The sequence below is a fragment of the Nomascus leucogenys genome, chromosome 5 (genome assembly GCF_006542625.1).
Source record: "Nomascus leucogenys isolate Asia chromosome 5, Asia_NLE_v1, whole genome shotgun sequence".
NCBI classification, from domain to species: Eukaryota; Metazoa; Chordata; class Mammalia; order Primates; family Hylobatidae; genus Nomascus; species Nomascus leucogenys.
In genome coordinates, this window is record NC_044385.1 from 65,257,099 (window position 1) to 65,276,761 (window position 19,663).

A 19,663-nucleotide genomic window follows, 5' to 3' on the forward strand; every position below is an offset into this window, starting at 1 on the left:
GATCACTGCAAATCAAGGCTTAAAGTTAAAGAGAGAGCAAGACCCCTTCAGCTCCAGACCCATTCCCTGGACCCACCAGTTCAGCAGGGCTGGAGGCAGCATGCTTCAGTGGACCTGTGCACCCACTCCCCACCCTCTCTCCTTCCCTTTGGGCCCAGAAGGCCTGGAGTGCATGTGTAAATCTGGGTGAGGGAGCATGCAAGGGAGGGACAAGGGGAGGTTAGAGGGGCTGGGCCTCAGGCAAGCCTGTGACAAAACCTTCTTTGCCTACTTTGGGGCTGAACTGGGTGAGCAGGTGATCCCACACCTTCTAGCCCTGGGAAGCAGGATATAATTTTGCAGCCAAAAGATGTTAGAATGCTACCAGAGGATTTCAGGATCCCACTGCCAGGCATTTCAGGATCCTGGATTTTAGACCCTTCAAGGATATGTGTGCATCTGGGATTCAGGCATGATAGTCCATATGTACTGGATGGTGACGATGCGCACAGCACCATTCTAAGCATGTTACAGCTATTAACTCACTTAAGGGATTCCATGAGGCAGGCATTGCTGTACCCACTTTGCAGAGGACACTGAGCACAGACAAGTAACTTGCCCAAAGTCACACAGCTGGAAATGGTAGAGCAGCTGGAATGTGAACCCAGAGGCTGTGCCCCTGGCCATAGGGCAATCCTGCTTAACGGCAGCATGAGGTTATGGGGGAGAGCTCTGATGGCAAGGCAGGCTGCCTGGGTTTAGGTCCTAGCTCCTCTACTGCGAGGCAACATGGTCTTGGTCACATTACCTGCCTGTGTCTCAGTTTCCTCCTCTGTAAAATGGGGATAATAACAGTACCTCCCAGGATTGGAGCTATCTCCAGGCCAAGGTGTAAAGAGGCCTTCTGCCCTCTTTACACTCTGTGCAGCAACCAGACCTGCTTCTAATGACCTCCTCTACTACCCCTACCAAAACTCTGGTGAATTAATGTCCCTGTGGGGTATAAGCGACTGACAGTAACTTTCTCAATCTCCTTGCAGCCTAATCTAGGAAGGTGCCTTCTAAAGAATAGCATTCTAATGTGAAATTTTAGTCCTGTGAAAGGCTAATGGGAGAAATCAGATTCCTTTACAGGATTGCAGAAAAAAACAGGACAATTAGTATCTGTAAAAGAGAATGTTCGCTTGGAGTGTCGATGGAGTTAGGTGGCTGATACAGGATGAAAGGCTTTCATTTGGCTCCCTGACTTTCTGGGTTTGGGGATTTTGCTGTTCCTGGTCATTACCTCTTCCCTCCTGCCCAGCATGTGCTCACACCAGCCCCTCTGCCTAGTAGTACTTCCCACAGGCCGTTTTTCTTACATTTTTTTAGACAATTAAGGTAAGCTCAGAGGGACTTTTAATATGTCAATCAATGTTAATAAAACACAAGTCAAAGACAAGTGCTTTCAACCAACATTAATGAGGAAACAAACAAGACACAAATTCTTTTTATTGTTATTATTTTATTTTATTTTATTTCATTTTATTTTATTATTTTATTTTATTTTATTTTTGAGATGGAGTCTCGCTCTGTCACTCAGGCTGGAGTGCAGTGGCGCGATCTCCACTCACTACAAGCTCCGCCTCCTGGGTTCACGCCATTCTCCTGCCTCAGCCTCATGAATAGCTGGGACTATAGGCTCCTGCAACCACACCCGGCTAATTTTTTGTATTATAGTAGAGACGGGGTTTCACCGTGTTAGCCAGGATGGTCTCGATTTCCTGACCTCGTGATCCGCCCGCCTCAGCCTCCCAAAATGCTAGGATTACGGGTGTGAACCACCACGCTCAGCCATTTTTTAAATTTTATTTTTTGCAACATCTTTTAGCTGGTATTATTAGTCAAATGACTAATCACAAATAAAATATATTTTGTGAAAAACCTGGAATGTCAGAAATCATTCTGGCATTTCAAGCAGTCATGTACAGGATCACCAGGATCAATTTATATACATGAATATTGAGGAGAAAACAGGCAAAACATTTAGAATCAGACTAACCACACAGTCTAGTATAAAACTTGGGAGGAGGAAGGGGACATTTTTAAAAAGTCAGAGAAGAACATTACCAGAAAAAAAATTACAAAACCAGTAATTATTATACTTCATTAATATAGCATTACAAGGGAAGGGAAAGGAACATTTTTCAATGCACTAACTTCAAAGTTCCTCAAGAACAGCTGTACATTTACATAATTGTTTCAAAGAGAAAGCCTGTTAACTACAATGTTTATTTAATGCTACAAGCTTACAGCAAAGACAGCAAATTCCCAAGGCAAGGCTTCCACAGAATTATCATCTCAGGCTTCATGCAATGCTTACAAATCACTAACAGTTGGACCTAAAAGTATATTTTACAGTTTTGTATAAAAAAAGAAATACAAGGTTGACACACAGGTGTATTGAAGGCTGAGTAGTAATGAGTCTTTTAGCTTTTCTCTTTTTGAAGGGACAATATTTTTGTAACAACGCCCTTGAGTTCTTCTTACAAGTCACTACAGGGAAAGATATCTTTTATTACAACGCAACAGCAAGCTATAAGCAGCACACCCCCACAGCGGCTAACCCTGGACAGGATGGTGTAATACCCAACAGTGACTGCCATCCTGCAGAGGAAAGACTGGTAAGATCAGACGAAAGTCTGACATGGGTAAAAATGCAGCTTTCAACTGTAATTCACAAGTAAAATTCCCAAGCAGTAAAACTACTGATACCAATAGTGAAAGTAATTACAAACGAGATTCCAGCAGTGATTTCAACCTAGCTTCCTCTTGTCACAGTTTCTGGAGGAGGTGAGACATGAGTAGGTCACTATGCAGGAAGGTTGATGGTGCGGCTCATGTGCCTTCCACTAGGCTGAATGGCCCATTATTCTGGGTGCTGGACACGGTGGCTGTCACGGCAGCACAGAGCTCTGTTTCAGCTGCAGCCTCTGCCATCTGTGCTTCCTTGAGTTATTCTTCTAAAAGTAAATTTTTGAACTTTCCAGGCTTCAATTCTATTTGTTACCATTCTGTCCTCTTTCTAGAAGCAGACAGCAGTACCGAATGCTTACCAGAGCCATTGCTGAAGGTCTTCTCTCCGGATCTGGAGGAATCATAACTTTTATCAACTCTGTAAACTCTCAGGAAAGCACTTGTGGTATCAAGGTAACCTGGCCTGTGTGAATTCATGCACTGGTCTCTATTTCTGGAAAGAGGTTCAGCACCAGCAGCACATCTCCTCGGGTAGATGGGTATAATTCTCCTGCAAACCTTCATTTGCAGGAAAACGACTATCACCCTCTTCAAACTGTGGACTAGAGATCCTTGTTACACGTCCAAGATCACCTGTGTTTAACATAATTTTGTTGGATCCCCAGTCATCTTCGTATTCTTCAGAGGCAGCATCTGGGATTGAGACTTGAGATGTAAAAATACTACTAGATTTTGTATCCTTGTGAACCAAAGACATTAAATGAATATAGGTCAAGCCCCGGCTATCTTGCAAAAGGAGACCCTTCAACTCTGCTTCTTTGAAGTAACTCATGACTCCGCAGTTTTCACTTCAGCATCAGCTAAACTTCCACTATGACAATATTCATCCTGTGTAAGCACAGCACCATCTTCTGCCCAGGCAGAGAAATACGGAGCTGCATGAGGAAGCCATCCAGGCACTGCAGTAGAGCCTGTGTTCCTCTCAGAGCGCTTTGCTCACGCAGAATGGGCCTAAGGCTTTTCTGATCACCTAATGCGATGCATCCTCCCTCTTCACACAGTAAACACAGAACCAAAGCCTCCAGAGCAATTGTCTGCAGCTCATGAAACTGCTGCGCGCCGTAACCTCACGTTGCTCTCAGTCACTGCAGTTCTCTCAACAGGCCACGTTTCATCTCCCAGCTCCTGAGCACTGGCTTCCATGTCTTCACCACAAGAGCTGGGATCAATCCCTCTAGCTCTGGAAAGGAAAACCAGGGGTTCAAGTGGCGGGTGGCAGAGCCAAAGCTTGCAGGAGGTCCACTGGAGCGCCCGGGATCCCTTAGCGACCAGCAGGGCCCTCCCCGCCCCGGGACCCCACAGTCCCGCGACGCCTCCCCGCGGCGCCCCCAGCACTTGCCAGAGCCAGTGGCCCAGGAAGCAGGTGCCGCTGGCCACCAGGAGCCCAAGCACCCTCCCCTCACGGGTCGCACTGGGACCGGCTGCCAGGCCGGTCAGCGCTGGGCAGGGCCCCAGCAGCTCCTCAGGCTCCAGCTCCTGGGGCTTCTGAGCCTGACGTGCAAGGTTCCGCTCATCCCGCCCCCCGAAAAGGAGACGGAGACCCACGGAAACCTCAGCCTCTCTGGTGCTGGAGCCTGGGCTGCCAGAATGCAGCTCCGTGTTGCGGCCAGCGGCAGCCTCGCGCGCCCCCTCGTGGCCGTGGCCAGAAGTTGTCACACCCCATGGGCGGGGGCGCTTCAGCCCAGCAAGCGGAGGGCTGGGAGTGCCACCCCCATTCATAGACCAGGAATCAAAGCCCTTGGGTGGCAGGGTCTGGTCAAGATCCTCCCAAACTGAGCGGGGACGGAGACCAATTCAACCCCAGCCGCAGTGTATACAGTGTAGGCAGATCAGGACTTCAGCCATTCCTGAGACACATCCCCCTTGCTTCACCGGTACATGCCCGGCCCACCTTTCCCTTCCTCTCCAGGACCCACACCCCTTTCAATGAGTCGCTTATTTCTCTTAAACAAATAGGGGTGATAGCAGGTAACGTATCCGTAACAAGAAACTAGCAGGTGCTCAGTAAAATGGTCTACGCCGGCCCCTTCCACAGTCAAGGTGAGCATTAACTGCAAAATGAATCCACTTCCCAGGAAGTGGACAGTCGCCAGCAGTCCCTCCGCCTCCCTTTGGCTTTGCCTTCCCCCGGCGCCAACTGATGCACGGAAAGGGTGTGGGCGAAGACCCCATCACCTCCCAGCAGAGGGTGCGCTGCCCGCGGTTTTCGGGATCCTGGGCGTGGTGCCGTCCCCGTAAGACCCTCAGAGGTGGGGTGGAGAAAGAGCACACCCATTTGACAGGTGCAGAGACTGAGGTCCGTGGGGGCGGGGTAAGCGGTCCAGGGCGGCCAGACCTGTGAATAGCAGAGCTAGGATTCCAGCAGGTCCCCAGCCAGGCACTGGGTGAGCCCCTGCCATGTGGGGATCACTGAGGTGCAGGCATTCTGATAAACACCGGGTTGAGGAACTCATGCCGCTCCATCCTGACTTCTGGGGTGCCTTCTGGGACACAATACGGTAAAGGCTGTGCAACATGTGTGAGGTCCAGTGTGTGCACGAAGCAAAGAGGGATAGATAGGCGTGGGGGTACAAGGACAGAGTCACCGTTGGGACCATTGAGAAGGCAGTTGGAGTTTTTCTGTCAGGGCAGGAGAAGCCTTCTGGGAACCCAGGCTGGCATGTGCAAAGGCATAGAGGCAAGCTCCCCCTGACACACGGCTGGAGGGGAAGCTCTAAGTGCTGCGCACAGGCTGTTCACACTGCATCCTTCTCCCTGGACTTGCTCCCCCAACAGCACCTCCATCCTTTCAGTTAGCTATCCAGGCCACCACACTCACCATTTCACGCCCACATCCCGTGGGCCCCACATTTGAGAAACAAGAATTCAGTTGCTTCTCACTCTCCATGGCTGCTCATCACCTGGTCTGAGTCCCCATCCTCTCTCTCCCCCAAGCTGGTCTCTGCTTCCATCCTTGACTCCTGAAGTCTCATTGCAACTCAATACTAGGTCAGATCATGTCACACTTCTGCGCTGGTGCAAGAACTATGTGGTTCCTTCAGTGCAGTGTCCACCAGGATTTGATATTCCCAAGGCATGTCTCTCACTCCTTTGTTCTCATTTTACCTTCACACAGGAAAATACTTTTTATTCTTGAAGTGTACTCTTACGTAGCTACTATTGGTAATGAAATCTCTGTGTTATTACTTTTGAAATCATTTTAATTGTCCTTACCCCCAAACATATTTAGCTACATATTCAATGCTAGCTTGAATAATAATTTTTCTAAGCATGCTTTTTGACTTTTTAAAATTTAAGATGACATTGGATGATTTTATTACATACAGCATGATGTTTTGAACATTCCACATATAGATTGTTGAATGGTTAAATCTAAATCTAGCTAATAACAAATGCATTATTTAACATAGCTATCATTGTTGTTGTGAGAACACTTATCCACTCTAGTTGCAATTTTCTAGAATGCAACATATCATCAGTAACTGCAGCCACCTTGCTATACAATAGATTTCTTGAAATTTATTTTATCTATCTAATTGTAACTATGTGTCCTCTGACCAACATCTCCCCATCCTGTTCCCCTCTCTAACCACTCCAGCCTTTGGTAACCACCATTCTACTCTCTACTTCTATGAGACCAACTTGTTTAGATCCCTCATATGCATGAGATAATGCAGCATTTTTCTTTCTGCACCTGGCTTATTTCACTTAATATAATATCCTCCAGGATCATCAATGTTGACAGTAATGACAGCATTTTATTCTGTTGTATGAATAAATATCATTCCATTGTATGTTTATGTACGTATGTACGTACATACATGTATGTATACAAGCATATGTAGAATACCATTATTCAAGTATATTATTTTGCATTTATTTTTATTAAAATTATATTTCTCCCTTATCTAAATGCTGATAAAAATATGAGGTCTTTCCAGTCCTTCCTCTTAATAAAAGCCAAAGTTAAAGGGCAGTTTCCCCATTTTTTAATGATTCTTTTTTCTTGCTGATTTTTTTAGTTCCCTGCAGAGTCTGCAGATTACTGCTTAATCGTAAGTATAGTTTGAATTTTTTTCCTATTCTATATAATGTCTGTTTCCTCTGTGGTTTATTGTGAGTTTTTTGCTAGGTTTTCTTCTAGAATTTTATGGTTTCAGGTCTTAGATTTAGTCTCTAATCAACCGGGAGTTAATCTTTAGATATGGTGAGTTTCATTCCTCTACACGTGGCCACCCAATTTTCTCAGCACCATTTATTATGTATGTGCATGTTTTTGTCTGATTTGTCAAAGGTTGTTATCGTTTGGCTGTATTTCTAGATTCTTCATTCTGTACCATTGGACTATGTGTTTATTTTTATACCAGCAAAATGCTGTTTTGGTTACTGTATCCTTGTAGTATAAATTGAGTCAAAGGAAATATAAAGGAACGTTTTTGTCTTTCCTTTATTTTGAAGGAGAGTTTTAGCAAATATAAGTGTTCTTAAATAGAAGCTTTTCTTTCAATACTTTGAATATATTATCCCATTCTGCCCTGTCCTGAAAGGTTTCTTCTGAGAATTGCGCTGATAGTTATGTGATGAGTTGATTTTCTCTTTCTGCTTTTAAAATTCACTTTTTGCCTTTGACTTTTGACAGTTTTATTAGAATATGTCTTGGTGTGAGGTTCTTCATGTTCAACCTACTTAAGGGCTCTTGAACTTCGTGAGTCTGGATGTCCACCTCCCACCTCAAATTCAGCAAATTCGCAGTCAGTATTTCTTAAAATAAGTTTCTATTCCTGCCTCTATTTCATCTTCTTGTTTCCACATAATGCATATATTGCTTTATTTGATGATGTTTTATAAGTCCCATAGATTTTTTTTTTACTCTTTATCTTTTGCTATTTTTTTTTGTTTTTTGCACCTCTGACAGGATAATTTCAAGATACCTGTTTCCAACTTTGCTATTTCCTCTTCATGACTGAATCTGCTGTTAAAACACTCTATTAAATTTTTCAGTTTAGTCATTATATTCTTCACCATTAACATTTCTGTGTTTATTTTTATGGTTTCTATTTATTTGTGTAACTTCTGATTTTATTTATGTATTGCTTTCCTAATTTTGTTTAGCTGTCTATATGTGTTCTCATATAGTTCACTGAGCTTATGATCTATAATAATTACTTCCAATTTTTAAAGGCACTTTGTCAATTTCTATTTTTTTAGGGTCCATTATTGAAGCTTTATCGGTTTACTTAAATTGTGTCATGTTTTCCTGATTCTTCATGATTCTTGTGGACTTGTGCTGCTATAAGTATGTTTGAGAAGATGGTCACTTTCTCTAATCTTTACAGGTTGGCTTCAGCAGGAAAAGTCCTTCACCATTAAGTGTGGCCTGGTGTTCTTGTTCGGTCAGGTGGTTGAGCCTGTTGATGGATTTGGCCACCTGGCAGTGCCTCATGGTCAGAGATGTCTGCTGGTTTTAATCCCCCTGATTTGATAGCTTTGTTCCGTGAGGCCACTTGAAGCATTGTGGAGCACACTGAGATTTGTATGCACCAGTCACTGAATGTTTCACCCCTTTTCTTTGGTCATAGTTATCTTCAAGTGATCTAAGTATTAAAATTCTTCCAGTGTTCATTTTGAGGCAAAGCAGAAGTGTGCCCATCAGGCAGCACTCCCCAAATAGATGTTGAATATCCACTTTGATCTACTTTTCTCCCAGTGGAAAAATAATGGGCTGAGGGTATCCTTCTCAGCACAGTATTGTTCTGGATATGGAAGTGGTAAAGCAAACAAAGTAAAATCATTCCTCTTATCCTTTTTAATGAGTCTGTGTTTGCTTTTGAGCTCTTTTGGGTGTTGCAATCTCACACTGGTATTTGGAGTTCTCACAAAAGCATTCTTTCCTGTAGGTAGTTGCCAACTAGATGTTTCTTCAAGGGAATCAGGGCTAGGAACCTACTATTCCACCATCTTACCAGACTCCCTCTACACCCAACCACTTCCATCTCTCAATCTCTCAATAATTTGTAAAATAGGAAAATCCAAACATGTCTAGAAATCGTTACTAAAACTAATAGATGAGTTTAGTGAAGCCACAGTATATAAGCCAAATACATGAAAAGTCAATGTGTATTTTTATAGACTGTCAGTAGAAATCGAACCTTACCCTGAAAAACCTCAAGAAAGTACTGAGGAAAATTAAAGAATACCCAAATATAGAGCTATCATGTTCACATATCAGAATATTCAATATAATTAATATGTAAGTTTTCCCCAAATTAATATACAGCATCAACATAATTCAGTAAAATTTCAGCAAAGAGCTTTGTAAAACTTGATAAGCCAATTTTTAAAGTACATTGAAAATACAAAGAACCTAAATTAGTGAAAACAGTAATGAAAAACAGTCACATTCAGAGACATATTATCTGAAATAAATACTATAAAATGACAGTATTTACAACAGTGTGTTATTACCTAAGGAAATAATTATAAATAATTATAATAATATAGGAAGCTCAGGCATATATACATATATACACACACACACATACATATATAAACACATACTATATATGTGTGTATGTAGATGTATGTATTTATACACATATATAATTTTTTATCAATGATTGTATAAAGACAATTCAAAGGGAAGAATAGATATTTACATAAATATTCTTGGAGAAATTGAATTCCCATATGTAAGTGTGTGAATATTGATTCATCAAAGTACATCTAAAAATTAACTTCAAATGAATTTGAGATCTAAGTGGAATAGAAAAAATTATATATTTTGTATGAGAAAAGCATAGGAGAAATGTATTGTGACCCTGGGATAGGAAATGGTTTCTTAGATAGGACACACATGCAGAAAACATAAAATAAAATGTATAAATCTACTCTTCATAAGACACTGTTAACAAATAAATTGACAGCCATATCCTGAGAGAAATATTGAAATACATATATTTAATAAATATTGGTATTCAGATTTGTATGTACGTAATTCCTATAACTCAGTTAAAAGAAGACAAATGACCTGACAAACATTAATGGTCAAGGTCCATTAGCTGCTGATGGATAAACACGTGGTGTGCCCATACAATGGACTATTTCTCAGCAAATAACAAGTAAGAAATTACTGATATGTACAACTTGCATGATTCCAAAGGAATTACTATGAGTTAACAGAATAAGACACTAAACACTACATAAATGTTAATATCACAATTATGTGAAATTTTTCAAAAGGCAAATATAGTAAATGAAATATAATAATTTTGTCACAGGCATCATGTACAAGGAGATAATTTAATGAAAAGGACCAGATTGAACTTTTCATGGTGATGGAAATGTTCTATGTCATTTTTGTGGTAGTGATTATACAGTCACATGTAACATATTTTGAAATCATAATGTGTAAAATTTTTCAAACCATTCATACTTGATGAATTTTAAGGAATGTAAATTGAACCTCAATAAAATTATTTCAAATTATGCTATGGAAGAATGTGTGGGGCAATTGGAGAATGCTCAAAACATAGTGAATGTCTGCAATCATTTAGAAAAAACTTTATTTAAGTATTTATTTAAGTCAAACAGATGTTTCCCCTGTGACTAAGCAACGTTCCTGTAAATATATATCCATAGAAATGCATCCTTATAATCATGGCAGCTTTATTTATAATGGCTAAAACGGGGAATGTATCCAAATGTTTGTCAACAGTAGAATGAATAAATTCTAATATAGTTAGGAAGATTTTTTGTCTACGTATAGATAGCCACACAACTCGCTCCTGTATATCTTTTATATTTTAACTGAAATGTTTCCCTTCCAGTGGAGCGTTGCCTGTCCACACTATCTACAACCACCCCTGCCTACTGATATACTTTACCCATTACTATTTATAAAAATCGAAAGTGTTATACATTCTTCTTTGCATCTGGATCATATTCACCATGAAGGATGTAGATAGAATCCATGAGTGCAGAGGGGTTTCTATGATACCACAGATTTATTATCTCTGGAGACTAGAACAACTCCTGACACATAATACAACCTGAAAAGATCTGTTGAATGGATGAACCAATGAAAGAAAAGAACATGACACATCTGTGTCTCAAACATGACTCAGATCACAAGGGCAATGGAATGAACCAAGGGATCTAAGCTAAACAGTCTCTCCAGTTGCAGTGAATGGACACAGTCAAGGCATAAGCTGGCAACATCAGCTAAAACTCTTCATTGTTTGGGAGTCATGTCACCTCTTACCCCAGAAAAATGGCTCCTACAAAAGATCAATTCTCAAAAAGCACCTGTATGCCATCAAGAACAAAGGGATGATCCAAACCAAACTGCTGTGTGTGTCCTTCAGATTGTCCTTTGATCCACTCCAGGATCATGCAACAAGTTTTTAGGGTGGTGATGTCCTAAAAATGCCCATGTCAACTGAAACCCTGGGTTTCTGGACATTCCACTGAAAACCAGCAGCTTGAAAGTAGAAGACCATGCCACTTTAGAAACGTAGAACCACATGTCGCAAGTAAGGAGAGAAGCAGCAAGAACATCATAAAATTGTGAAGAAGGGAAAGAAGCCTTATGTGAACTCATGTAAGACAACCAAGGATATCTTGAACAAGAGGGACAATTTAGGCAATCAGAAATGATGTTTCATTTACACTTATAATTTGTGGTTGAGCCTTTGCTTTCTTTTCTTCATCGTGTGTGGAACACTATGTACCTCAACCTGAGGTAGACAAAGAAAATGTGGATAACCAGTAGAAAAGCTTTGTACACAACTGTTCCTACTGTGATATTTCCCAAAAATGAGATTAGAAAAAACTTCCCTCTTCCTCACACTCCAAGACAGATCTTGCCCTGTCTTTCTAGGAGGCATAATAATGGCAGTTCAGGAATGGGATTTATTACATACTTTTCCAGTAACCATGTCTGAACCAATGAGTAATCTATTGGCAGCTTCTTCACACACCACACTGGATCACCTGAAGATCATGTAGGTAGAGTCTCTGGTTTCTTAGATATGGAAATACTCAAATTTTAAAAATCTCATAAACACACAATGAAAGAACCACTTTGGGTCTAGATCTGGGATGCTGGGAAGTCCCTGATTTCAGCCACCCAAGATATACTCAGTCATACTTCTGGAGGCTTCTTTGTTATTGCTGAGAAATACCCCATAATATAAGCATGCCACGATGTGTTTATCCATCAGCAGCTGATGGACCCGCCCTTATTGTCTGGTCATTTGTCTTCTTTTAACTGAGGTGTATTCATTTCTTAGATGATTATTATATTTTAGAATATTATTTAATGTAATGATTGTTGAAAACATCAGTTAAACAATCCTGTAAGAGTCTACTTGCATATCTTTCTAAGAAGGAAATCACATGTAGATTCTTATTTTTTACACTACAAGCTACAGGGTGGATCTATTAAAAACCGTATTATTGATGATATAACATTTAACTCTATTTTCAAATTAGTCTTAATAATATTTACTGACATAAAAATAAGGGAATTGTTGCTTGCACTCTGAAGTAACTTATAGTGCCATTGTCCTTCTCTGTATTAGATATGTATGGTTTTAAATGATGGCAAAAGTGTAATAAATGAAATACAGAATACTTGAAAGAGGCAAGATGTACAATAATATGAGAAAAGAAATATTGAGGTTATAACATTTTTTGGCACAAGGTCAGATTTTTATTTATAATTTTAGCATTTATTGCAGGCAGAACTTGTGTTACATATTGTAGAAGACAGAAGAGTAAATAAAATAAGCACCTCTTTTCTTTTTTTTGTTCTTTTTTTTTTTTTGAGACTGAGTCTTGCTCTGTTGTCCAGGCTGGAGTGCAGTGGCGCGATCTCGGCCCACTGCAATCTCTGCCTCCTGGGTTCATGCTATTCTTCTGCCTCAGCCTCCTGAGTAGCTGGGACTACAGGCGCTTGCCACCAAGCCCGGCTAACTTTTTGTGTTTTTAGTAGAGATGGGGTTTTACCATGTTAGCCAGGATGGTCTGGATCTCCTGACCTCGTGATCTGCCCGCCTCGGCCTCCCAAAGTGCTGGGATTACAGGTGTGAGTCGCCGCACCCTGCCAATTCTCTTTTCACAGAATATTATGATGTATCAAAGGACACATACAGGGGAACATCAGACACTGGGGCCTATCAGGGGTTGGAGGGTGGGAGGAAGAAGATCAGGAAAAATAACTTACGGATCCCAGGCTTAATTCCTGGGTGATGAAACAATCTGTACAACAAACCACCATGACACAGGTTTACCAATGTAACAAACCTGAACATGTACCCCTGAACTTAAAATAAAAGTTTAAACAAAACAAAACAAAGCGAATGGATTAATGTCCCAAGAAAAGCTTGTTAATTTGACCTGGGGCTCATATGCTGGTCAGTGTGCCTTCAACATTAGTGGTTAATTTATAGAGAAAGTAAACTTACTTATTTCTCAAAATCAGCCCTTACACCCTCATGTGCCCACTCTTCCGTGACAGTGCCTGGGTATTGAGGAGCTGAATAGTTTTAATTTCTGGCCCTGTGTCTCACAAACGCACTTTATTTTGTTTGGCATCTTCTACTGGGTCTGAAGGTGAGGATTTAACCACTGTCAGTATTTAACATTCAGCAGAAACTTGAGTTCTTTTTAGGCCCATGAGTCAAAGCCCTGCAACTTAACCATACAAGGGCTTTAAAAGAACACATAGAAAGTTACACGGATGTAATAACCTTAATTATTTTAAGAAGTTTTTTTTAAAGGAGGTATGCAGCTTTTAAAAAATCTTTGCATCTATCTTAAGAATTAAATGGGAGGCCGGTTAGCCTGACATAGTTCCCAGCTTGACTTTTACCCAGGCTATGTGATTTTGGTGTCCCAAGATGCATTTCCTTTTCACAGAACGAAGCAGTGACACCCACTTCAATGGGGCTGGACCTTGAAAACATGATGTGTTGGGAACACAGCCAGGCCGAAAAGGCCACATAGAGTCTGATTCAATTTATGTCAAATGTCCAGAACAGATAGATCTGCAGAGAGTGTGGAATCAGGGGCTGAGGGATGGGACCCTCAGTGGTGACTGGGGGCTGATGGATGGGAGGGATGGGGGTGATAATGAAAGGGTATAGGGTTTTATTTTTTGAGATGATGAAAATGTTCTAAAATTGTTTGTGGTTATGGCCGCACATATCTGTGAATTTACTAATGAACGTTGAATTTTAACTTTCAAGTGGGTTAACTGTATGGGATGTGAATCGTAGGTCATTAAATCTGTTTTTCTTTATGACGATGGTTACACCATTGTGTTTAGGCTGAGCCCTGAGGGAAGACCCTGTGGACAGCCCAGGCCTCCTGGCTGCTGCAGCCCCACAGAGTGGAATCCATCCTCAGCTCCTGCCCATCAGTCTCCTGTGCTGGTTTCCAGGTTCCTTATTTTATTTTTTTCCACACACATTGTCTGCTAGGGTTGCCAGATAAAATACAGGATGCCCATTTATCTCTGAATTTCACACCAACAGTGATTAAATTGTTAGGGTGTATATGTCCTAAATATTGCATGGGACATACTTAGACCCAAACATTATTCTTTGTTCATCTGAATTCAAATTTAACTGGGCACCCTGGATTTTTAGATGCTCAATAGAGCCTCCTTGACTGGACCCCTGCTGGGTGGCATGCACCCAGGGCCCAAGTCTCAGAGATTGTAGGACTCCAGAGGCAGGTGGGGGAAGGAACTGGGCTGGTGGCCATGCCCAAGACAGAGATGGTGGCTGCAGGGGTGGACACACCACCAAGAGACTTTGGGTGCTGAAGCTTCCTGGGACTCAGCTGGGCCCTCTGAGACCTGGGATGGGGCAGAAGGCCAGCACCCCCCACCTGCAGAGCTGGCTGTTCTGCATTTCTTCCAAGGCTCTGCAGCTGAGAGCTCCAAATCAGCAAAGATGCAGTGGGGTGGTGTGTTAGTCTGTTCTCATGCTGCTAATAAAGACATACCCGAGACTGGGTAATTTATAAAGGAAAGAGGTTTAATTGACTCACAGTTCAGCATGGCTGAGGAAGCCTCAGGCAACTACAATCTTGGTGGATGGCAACTCTTTACAATGTGGCAGGAGAGAGAATGAGAGCCGAGCAAAGGGTTAAGCCCTTTATAAAACCATCAGATCTTGGGAGAACTCACTCACTATATTGAAGAAAGCATGGAGGGACCACCCTCCTAATCTAATCATCTCCCACGAGGTACCTCCCATGAAACATGGAGATTATGGGAACCACAATTCAAGATGAGATTTGGTGGGAACACAGCCAAAACATATCATTTTGCCTCTGGCCCCTCTCAAATCTCATATCCTCACCTTTTAAAACACAATCAGTGCCCATGCCTATGTCCTGAATGGTATTACCTAGGTTTTCTTCTAGGGTTTTTTTGGTTTTAGATCTAACATTTAAGTCTTTAATCCATCTTGAATTAATTTTTGTGTATGGCGTAAGGCAGGGATCCAGTTTCAGCTTTCTACATATGGCTAGCCAGTTTTCCCAGCAGGATTTATTAAATAGGGAATTCTTTCCCCATTTCTTACTTTTGTCAGGTTTGTCAAAGACCAGATAGTTGTAGATATGTGGTATTATTTCTGAGGGCACTGTTTTTTTCCATTGGTCTATATCTCTGTTCTGGTACCAGTTCCATGCTTTTTTGGTTACTGTAGCCTTGTAGTATAGTTTGAAGCAGGCAGTGTGATGCCTCCAGCTTTGTTCTTTTGGCTTAGGATTGACATGGCAATGCGGGCTCTTTTTTGGTTCAATATTAACTTTAAAGCAGTTTTTTCCAATTCTGTGAAGAAAGTCATTGGTAGCTTGATGGGGATAGCATTGAATCTATGAATTACCTTGGGCAGTATGGCCATTTTCACCATATTGATTCTTCCTACCCATGAGCATGGAATGTTCTTCCATTTGTTTGTATCCTCTTTTATTTCATTGAGCAGTTGTTTGTAGTTCTCTTTGAAGAGGTCCTTTACATCCCTTGTAAGTTGGATTCCTAGGTATTTTAGTCTCTTTGAAGCAATTGTGAATGGGAGTTCACTCATGATTTGGCTCTCTGTTTGTCTGGTATTGGTGTATAAGAATGCTTGTGATTTTTGTACATTGATTTTGTATCCTGAGACTTTGCTGAAGTTGCTAATCAGCTTAAGGAGATTTTGGGCTGGGACGATGGGGTTTTCTAGATATGCAATCATGTCATCTGCAAACAGGGACAATTTGACTTCATCTTTTCCTAATTGAATACCCTTTATTTCTTTCTCCTGCCTGATTGCCCTGGCCAGAACTTCCAACACTATGTTGAATAGGAGTGATGAGAGAGGGCATCCCTGTCCTGTGCCAGTTTTCAAAGGGAATGCTTCTAGTTTTTGGCCATTCAGTATGATATTGGCTGTGGGTTCGTCATAAAAAGCTCTTATTATTTTGATATACATCCCATCAATACCTAATTTATTGAGAGTTTTTAGCATGAAGCGTTGTTGAATTTTGCCAAAGGCCTTTTCTGCATCTATTGAGATAATCATGTGGTTTTTGTCTTCGGTTCTGTTTATATGCTGGATTACATTTATTGATTTGTGTATGCTGAACCAGCCTTGCATCCCAGGGATGAAGCCAACTTGATCATGGTGGATAAGCTTTCTGATGTGCTGCTGGATTCAGTTTGCCAGTATTTTATTGAGGACTTTTGCATCAATGTTCATCAGGGGTATTGGTCTAAAATTCTCTTTTTTTTGTTGTGTCTCTGCCAGGCTTTAGTATCAGGATGATGCTGGCCTCATAAAATGAGTTAGGGAGGATTCCCTCTTTTTCTGTTGATTGGAATAGTTTCAGAAGGAATGGTACCAGTTCCTCCTTGTACCTCTGGTAGAATGCGGATGTGAATCTGTCTGGTCCTGGACTTTTTTTGGTTGGTAAGCTCTTAGTTATTGCCTCAATTTCAGAGCCTGTTATTGGTCTATTCAGAGATTCAACTTCTTCCTGGTTTAGTCTTGGGAGAGTGTATGTGTTGAGGAATTTATCCATTTCTTCCAGATTTTCTGGTTTATTTGCATAGAGGTGTTTATAGTATTCCCTGATGGTAGATTGTATTTCTGTGGGATTGGCGGTGATATCCCCTTTATCATTTTTTATTGCATGTATTCGATTCTTCTCTCTTTTCTTCTTCATTAGTCTTGCTAGCAGTCTATCAATTTTGTTGGTCTTTTCAAAAAACCAGCTCCTGGATTCATTAATTTTTTGAAGGGTTTTTTGTGTCTCTATTTCCTTCAGTTCTGCTCTGATCTTAGTTGTTTCTTGCCTTCTGCTAGCTTTTGAATGTGTTTGCTCTTGCTTCTCTAGTTCTTTTAATTGTGATGTTAGGGTGTCAATTTTAGATCTTTCCTGCTTTCTCTTCTGGGCATTTAGTGCTATAAATTTCCCTCTACACACTGCTTTGAATGTGTCCCAGAGATTCTGGTATGTTGTGTCTTTGTTCTCATTGGTTTCAAAGAACATCTTTATTTCTGCCTTCATTTCGTTATGTACCCAGTAGTCACTCAGGAGCAGGTTGTTCAGTTTCCATGTAATTGAGCGGTTTTGAGTGAGTTTCTTAATCCTGAATTCTAGTTTGATTGCACTATGGTCTGAGAGACAGTTTGTTATAATTTCTGTTCTTTTACATTTGCTGAGGAGTGCTTTACTTCCAACTATGTGGTCAATTTTGGAATAGGTGTGGTGTGCTGAAAAGAATGTATATTCTGTTGATTTGGGGTGGAGAGTTCTGTAGATGTCTATTGAGTCTGCTTGGTGCAGAGCTGAGTTCATTTCCTGGATATCCTTGTTAATGTTCTGTCTCATTGATCTGTCTAATGTTGACAGTGGGGTGTTAAAGTCTCCCATTATTACTGTGTGGGAGTCTAACTCTCTTTGTATGTCTCTAAGGACTTGCTTTATGAATCTGGGTGCTCCTGTATTGGGTGCATATATATTTAGGATAGTTAGCTCTTCTCATTGAATTGATCCCTTTACCATTATGTAATGGCCTTCTTTGTCTCTTTTGATTTTTGTTGGTTTAAAGTCTGTTTTATCAGAGACTAGGATTGCAACCCCTGCCTTTTTTTGTTTTCTGTTTGCTTGGTAGATCTTCCTCCATCCCTTTATTTTGAGACTATGTGTTTCTCTGCACGTGAGATGGGTTTCCTGAACACAGCACACTGATGGGTCTTGACTCTTTATCCAATTTGCCAGTCTGTGTCTTTTAATTGGAGCATTTAACCCATTTACATTTAAGGTTAATATTATTATGTGTGAATTTTGATCCTGTCATTATGATGTTAGCTGGTTATTTTGCTTGTTAGTTGATGCAGTTTCTTCCTAGCCTCGACTGTCTTTACAATTTGGCATGTTTTTGCAGTGGCTGGTACCAGTTGTTCCTTTCCATGTTTAGTGCTTCCGTCAGGAGCTCTTTTAGGGCAGGCCTGGTGGTGATAAAATCTCTCAGCCTTTGCTTGTCTGTAAAGTATTTTATTTCTCCGTCACTTATGAAGCTTAGTTTGGCTGTATATGAAATTCCAGGTTGAAAATTCTTTTCTTTAAGAATGTTGAATATTGGTCCCCACTCTCTTCTGGCTTGTAGAGTTTCTGCCGAGAGATCAGCTGTTAGTCTGATGGGTTTCCCTTTGTGGGTAACCCGACCTTTCTCTCTGACTGCCTTTAACATTTTTTCCTTCATTTCAACTTTGGTGAATCTGATAGTTATGCGTCTTGGAGTTGCTCTTCTCAAGGAGTATCTTTGTGGCATTCTCTGTATTTCCTGAATCTGAATGTTGGCCTGCCTTGATAGATTGGGGAAGTTCTGGATAATATCCTGCAAAGTGTTTTCCAACTTGGTTCCATTCTCCCCGTCACTTTCAGGTACACCAATTAGATGTAGATTTGGTCTTTTCACATAGTCCCATATTTCTTGGAGGCTTTGTTCATTTCTTTTTATTCTTTTTTCTCTAAACTTCTCTTCTCGCTTCATTTCGTTCATTTGATCTTCCATCACTGATACCCTTTCTTCCAGTTGATCGAATCAGCTACTGAGGCTTGTGCTTTATCACGTAGTTCTTGTGCCATGGTTTTCAGCTCTATTCGGTCCTTTAAGGATTTCTCTGCCTTGGTTATTCTAGTTAGCCTTTCATTTAATCTTTTTTCAAGGTTTTTAACTTCTTTGCCATTGGTTCAAACTTCCTCCTTTAGCTCAGAGAAGTTTGATCATCTGAAGCCTTCTTCTCTCAACTCGTCAAAGTCATCCTCTATCCAGCTTTGTTCCATTGCTGGTGAGGAGCTGCGTTCTTTTGGAGGAGGAGAGACACTCTGAATTTTCGAAGTTTGAGTTTTTCTGCTCTGTTTTTTCCCCATCTTTGTGGTTTTATCTACCTTTGGTCTTTGATGATGGTGACGTACAGATGGGGTTTTGGTATTGATCTCCTTTCTGCTTGTTAGTTATCCTTGTAACAGTCAGGACCCTCAGCTGCAGGTCTTTTGAGGTTTGCCAGAGGTCCACTCCAGACCCTCTTTGCCTGGGTATCAGCTGCGTAGGCAGCAGAACAGCGAATATTGATGAATAGCAAATGATGTTGCCTGATCGTTCCTCTGGAAGTTTTGTCTCAGAGGAGTACCTGACCGTGTGAGGTGTCAGTCTGCCCCCACTGGGGGTGCCTCCCAGTTAGGCTTCTTGGGGGTCAGGGACCCACTTGAGGAGGCAGTCTGTCCATTCTCTGATCTCAGGTTGTGTGCTGGGAGAACTGCTACACTTCAAAGCTGTCAGACAGGGACACTTAAGTCTGCAGAGGTTTCTGCTGCCTTTTGT

At 41.3% G+C, this 19,663-nt stretch overlaps 1 protein-coding gene and 1 pseudogene across 2 annotated transcripts in view; both read right to left on the reverse strand.

Moving 5' to 3' along the window:
* LOC115835179 (striatin-like) overlaps positions 1–19,663 on the reverse strand; it is a 173,181-nt gene that overhangs the window by 66,629 nt on the left and 86,889 nt on the right. The window lies entirely within an intron of this gene.
* Positions 2,857–4,494, reverse strand: LOC115835060 (annotated as a pseudogene).